Below are 6,815 nucleotides of genomic sequence, written 5' to 3' on the forward strand. Positions count from 1 at the left end.
CCGGGCTGTGGCCGCCCCTGCTGCTGTTCCCCAGGGAGGTCGGAGCTCGGCTTTGCTGGAGCAAGCTGGGGATGGATGGAAATCCCCCGTGCAGCTAAGCCAGCGCAAGCACCACAGGCTGGTTTAGAATTAAAAGGCCTTTCTGACATCCCCACAGAGAGCAGCTCTGCCCTGTTTGCGAGTTCAGCTCCTTTCTGTTGCTCTTCTGCATCCTTTTGTCCTCATTTGTGACTCTTCTGTGATGTAGCTTTGAGATGTGTGCACCAGCCAAGGGGCAGTGAGCTCCTTTGACCTTCCACTTCATCTGCAACAGACAGGAATAATGATAAATGCTGATGAGGTGCAAGATTTAACAGTCATCTGGGAGTGCAGAGGCATGCAATTTCTAATTTCACCAAAATCTAGAAATGGGTGGTTATTTTTGTTATTCATCTGTGAAATATTGAAGGTCAACAATACATTTGAATTTCTGTAGCTTTCAAAAGTGCTTATTTTCCCATAAATTTGATAATTGCACGGATTTTTAAATCCATATTTTTCCTCTTGAAAAAATAAGAATGTGAAATTCTTAGTTTCAAATTCATTGTCGTTCAAGAACAATTTTATTTTTTATTACTGTTTGAAAAACTCATCATGTGGCTGTGGTGATCAAGGGAAATGGCAATTAAAAAATCTAGAATAAATGCCAGACATGAAGGCTATGGGAAAAAAAGGAAAATACTTTCAAAAATACTTCCAGAGGAACAGCTATGCCCTTAATTATTTGGCAAATGTTAGCCAGCTTAATAAAATGATGCACATTCTTGGTTCTGTCATTTCACCTAAAGGTAACTTCCCTCCAAGAAGAAAGTTTTCGTTGCAGAGGGAGGGATTTGGGGGCTATATATCAGGCCTCTTGAAAAATAAGAAATCTAACATGTGTCATTTTCAAATGGTGGACATCAATCCTTGTGTGCTTCCCCGTGCACATCTGCAAACATACGGGTCTGCTCCCAAGATGGCAATTCCTGGGGAATTTTTTCTCCCCCCACCCCTCTCCTCAGGCACCTCAAGAGCTTTCCATGCTCAGAGGACCTGCAGTTGGTGCTCTCAGTCAGCAGCCCGACACTCAGGATATGCATGCAGTTTCTGGACATGCACCGAGGGAGGAGAAAGCTTTCCTGCTGGTGAGTCTCATGCTGGCACCAGGTCAGGGCTGGGACAACAACACCATCAGATGCTTTAGACGTATTTGGTGAGACAGAGAGGTGCGTAGCCTGGGCAGCGGGATTGCAACCTTCATGTGTTGTCCAATTTAAAAAGTCAAATAATTTTGCTGATCACATTCAGTGTTTAGTTTTGCGATTGTGTTTCTGGGGGATCTTTGAGGCGGTGCCAAAGCATTCAGTGATTTTATTATTAGTGGCTATTCCTCCGAGCAAGACACAGACACCTAACTTCTCTGTGATCTCTCACAAATGCAGTTGATGCGACTACAGGTCATGTTGTGTGTGCCCACCTTGTTTCTAGGAGCATGGATCAGCTGGATCCCAGATGGCTGGGAACCGTGCATGCAGCGTGGGGTACAGCTGGTGCACGTGGGGCTCAGGCACTGCATAAGCACCTGGTTGCTCTTCCCACCACTGCCTGGGGCAAAGGTTACTGAGCCCAGCTTCACCCTCTGCTCCGTGCATGCAGGATGTATTCATGCTTTAAAATGCTGCTGAATGAAAGGTGTTTTATGAATATAGGGTATTAAACCTTTGTACAGCACTGTGGCTCGTATGTTTACTTTGGATCCTGAACACCCAGCCCCAGTTACTGGAGCAAATAATCTTTCAGTGCCTGTTGCCGCATGCACTGCAAACTGCTGCTACCCACACAGCTGCCTCATGAATCCGGCTCAGGGTTTCAGCCTCATCACACCGCTTCAGGTGCCAGTTGGAGGGACCTTTTCTTCTCTTATACAACTGCGTTTGGGTAAGGTTCTTTGTCTGGAGAAAATCCAGCAGGGGAATCCCACGCCTGATCTTTCCCCGACTGCCATTCCTGCCAGCTGCGCACAGACTTCGCTGAGGCAAAACATCTTTTAAGGCTGTTGATTGATTCTGCCCAAATGAAAGTAGCTAAATCTGCAAACCTTGGCGCGAAGCACCGTTAACCCAGGACAGTGACAGGGGACTGTAGCACTTAATGCAGTACAGAGCAAGCTGTGGGGCTGGTACAAGGGTGAAGCGTTCCGGCTGTTTTCATATCCCGCTGAGACCAGTCAAACTGGAATACCCCAGTACAGAGCCCTGGCCTTTAGGTAAATGACAGGGCTGCAGTCCTCCAGGAGACCAAGTTGTCATGTGCCTCTGGCAGAGGTCAAGAGAAAGTGAGGCCAGCCCAGGCAGTAATATCAAAGGCACCCAAAATGGAAGGAAACATGATTAAATTGATTAAATGAGTCACGCCTACGTGATCCTGTGCTACAGAGGTAGGCAGAAAAGCCCACCCCTACCACTCTGAGCTGCAGATAGCAGCATCTGGTAAAAGGCTTCTTATAGATACCAAGATGCTGGTAGCTATGCTGTTTCCTGGAGAAAGGGTGGCATTTTTGCTTCACTAAGCATGACAAAGCAAGAACGGTCAGTATTTGGCCTGTGCCCAAGTGTCAGGGTGTCTTAGAACTGCGATGTGCATGATGACTGCATTTTCATGAAACTCCTGAAATGGAGGAAGAACGAGTAAACCAGCAGGAAAACAGCAGACACACACTGAATTTGTGCATATTTCCACAGGCAAGACTTACATCACTAAAGTAGCTGCAGCTTCTTTTAGAGCAGCCACAGAAGGATGGGATAACTGCACTTCTGAAAAAGATAAACGGCCTTAAAGTGGGTTTGACAGTGCTGCTGGAGGGCCTGTGGACCTGCTTATGAGGCTGCAAGAGCTTGATGTGCCGTGATGTCCTCACACTATTCAGGTGGAAGTGGAGGCTGACCACAGCTAAAGACAAGTGTTTCAAGGGCCACCAGACTAGACTCAGTGGCCTCACAAACAGGACACCAACTGCAACTGTTTGGGCTCTGGTTTTTGGCCTGCATGTGTGACACGGGACAAGTCCTATTGCTCTCATGTGCCCTCTTCCTCATTTAGCCTTTCCTTCCTTGCTCATGCTCGCTGTAACTCTTCAGGCCAGGCACAGGCCATTACGAAGTGTTTGTACAAGGGTCCGTGTGCCCTTTGATGCCTCCAAGTATGCAGTTACCAGTTTAGCTTGCAATTATTTTTAAATCCTTGTAATAACACAAAGAGCTGTTTCTTTCCACTCTCTCTTATTAACCAGTAAAAGTACTGAAAGTATTTCTATTCTCCTCTGAAGATGACTGGGCAACCATTTCCAGCACAGTCACCTTTTCAGCTGCCAGAGGGACAGGGACATCTCCCCAAGGCTGATCCAGGGATCTCATCTCCCTAAAACTGTGGGCATGAACATGAAGGCTGTGTTCACCACCAGCTCTTGTGTCACTTTCCTAAATGTGACATAATCAGGAAAGGCTACCTTCTGGGGAGCAAGACCGATTTAAGGCAGGAGACCACTAGCTCAGCTAACACACCATTTACTAGTATTTGCCAGCTTACATCTGCCTACAAGGCTGGTGGGCAAGGGAAGCCAGGCTGGTGTCTCAAATGGCTTCCCTCAGGCCATGCCTTTGCTTCAGCCAGAAAGGAGACTGCCGCCCCAAAGATCCAACTCCCTCTGGCTAGCTAGCACATGCATGTGCCATGAGCCAAACAAGCCTGGGTGAAGTCCCCAAGTAAAATAGGCAGCCCAGGACATCTATGGGGACTCCAACCGGCTAGATGACAGCTATCTCAGGTATGTCTAACCATGCTGCTCTTGCATTTCCCGGCTGCAGCCTGCATAGCTGGAGAGCTAATGCAGACGGAGAATCCGGCTCCCTCGCTCCCAAGTGTCCAAGGAATGACCCAGCCATCTGCAGGAATCATTACCGTCCTCCGCAAGAGGGGACAAGGTCAAACCAATTGAATGTTGTCTAAAGAGATTCTTGGGGAGGGAATGTTTTCATTACAACAGTTCATCTTTCTTTTCACAGTTCATCAGAAGCAGGCCTTCTGCATACACACGCAAGACAAATAGGGCTGAGGGGTGATGACGGATACTGTAGGCCCGCGGTGATTGGGATGACCCTCCACTCACACAGCTGATCAAAGGCAAGTAAAACAATCAGCCAGCCATCAGCAACGATGTAATATTAAACTCCCCAAACACCTCATTTAATTGAGTCTTTATGATCAAAATCTCCATACCAGATCTTTTAAGTTATACACTCTTAGACCTTGGTCTAAGATAGCAGGAAAGGACTTCCGGAGGGAAAATGGCTGTAAAAAATTATATATAAAATAATGCCACTTCCCTCTACCCCCCAAATCAATTGCTCTCTGTAAGGATACGCTTCTGTCTGATTTGGCCAGGCAGAGCTCAGAAAGCCAGGTGCCTCATGCGCAGCACTTGTCCCTGCCTAGTCTGCTGCAGACAGAAATCAGGGAACAGCAAAGCTGGCGTTTATGACGCCATCTTTATGTTGGGGAGACCCCTATGATGTCTCAGACCCCACCTCTGGGAACCTGCTGCTGGCCGTGCAATCTGAGCCAAAGCTCACTGAAGAAATGTTAGGCCCATGCAGGTGCAGTGCCAGTGCAGGAGGGGAGGAGAGTTGGAGGGGACCAGGCATCCACCAGGAACACATCGATGTGGAGGGTGCCTGCATGGTTCAGCTAGGCCCCCAGAGAGTAAGGATTTCTGAGCCAGACTCCAGTCAAGAACGAGATGGGATGTGAAATGCAGATGTCCTGGAGGTGGAGCTGGAATTCACTCTATAGTCAAGAACATCTGACCTGTTGGAGCAGGTCCAGAGGAGGGCCATGAAAATGATCAAAGGGCTGGAACACCTCCCCTGTGAAGGCAGGCTGAAAGAGTTGGGGTTGTTCAGCCTGGAGAAGAGAGGGGAGACCTTGTCATGGCCTTTCAATACTTAAAGGAAGGTTGTAAGAAACATGGAGAAAGACAATTTACCAGGACCTGCAGTGACAGGACAAAGGGTAACAGTTTTAAACTGAAAGAAGGTGGATATAGATTGGATAAAAAGAAGCTCTTGAGGGTGAAATGAAAGGTCTCTTCCAACCCAAACCATTCTATGATTCTTTGATGTTCAGAAAATTTCTCCACCCCCTTAAATACCCATCTTTGTATGAGATGCTTCTTCTGGAAGCTTCTCTTTCCATTGATTAGAGGGATCTGAGAAACTGGCATAAACTAGCTGGATAAATGAGCAGAGAAGAGACCCATCCTTTAGTGTTGTAGTAATTATTGTAAAGACATCAGACACCATAATGATGACAAATTGATAGCCTTCTAATTCCTAGATGAAAACAACATTTTTGTTTTTCCTCTGCTTTCATCATTGGCTTAAGGCAATCTTAATTCTGTGCTAGATCTGAAAGGGGTGACTCAGCCCTACATCATGTGTTCCCACCCATCACCCGTGCACCTTGGTGATCATGCATTTGAGCAGCCAGACAGATCAGGGAATTCAGACAGATGAGGGAAATCTTCCCTTTTTTCCCATTTTGTGCTGGGTGAAGCATTTAGCTGGATCAGCCTGATGTGCTCAGTTTCCCAGATGCAACCTATGAACCCTATCTCTGGCACAAGGGAAGGGATGGGAACTCATGGACAGGGGCAAAACAATGCTACACATTTTGGCAAAAGCTGGATGTAGATTGGCTCAGGGTGGTCGTGAAACCACAACTAACTCACATGTGATCTGGTAACCCAGTGGTGAGAGATTCTCCATCTCATTACTGGTTTCCTGAGTCATGTGAGCAATGGTAATTGCCCTGCTATTCTTTTCCACTTCATTATAGAATCATCATTTAGGTTTGAAAAGAGTTTTAAGGTCATCAAGTCCAACTGTTGACCTAGCACTGCCAAGTCCACCACAATATAAACCAATACATTAACTGCAAAAGGTATTTAAGAAAAAAAAATCTGCAAATTAAGATCACATAAAATGAAACTGCTATGCAACACTAACAGTTTAGAGATAACATATCTTATGAAAGTTTAGCACTTAATTATGGAAAATAAAATAAGAAGCATGAAAATTATAACTGAACAATAGTCCCTTTAATACATTCACAGAAGAGAGTACTAAGAAATCTTATCAATCTAGGGAAATGATATATGGGTCAACGTTTAAAAAAAAGACAACCAACCACAAACAAACAGAAACAACAGGAAGCCCAAATCTTATTTTAAACATGACAGTTAAGCAGAGTTAAGCTTGCCATGCGTGAGTTCATCAAGCACCTGAAATTAAACCTGTCAAGGTGCTGCATGGCATTAAGCAGCCAACTTCAGCACTTGTAGTAGCACAGTCACATTTGCCAGTGCAAAGAAGGGAAGAAGGCTGAAGGGGAAGGAGTAAGGATCTTTACCTTGGAAGTTTTGAGACAAAGGAGAACCAGAATTCCTGGAGCAGACTGCAGCTCGTGTAAAGACCTTTTGGGCAGGCTAAGGATGTAAGCCTGTCCCTTCTGGTTGTGTACCTTAGCAAATGGGATTGCATCCAGAATTGAAGAGGTTGCTCGCCCTGGAAACAGAATATTTTACTGTCTGAAAACAGTATGTGAATATTTACCCAAATGTCATGCCCTAAATTCTGGCACCCTTAGAGGATCCAGATACATTTTCCAAGTGTCAGAACTAAAGAAAAATAGAGCGGGGAAGGGAAGGGAAGGGAAGGGAAGGGAAGGGAAGGGAAGGG

Source organism: Falco punctatus (assembly GCF_963210335.1).
Source record: "Falco punctatus genome assembly, chromosome: 12".
In the NCBI taxonomy this organism is placed as follows: Eukaryota; Metazoa; Chordata; class Aves; order Falconiformes; family Falconidae; genus Falco; species Falco punctatus.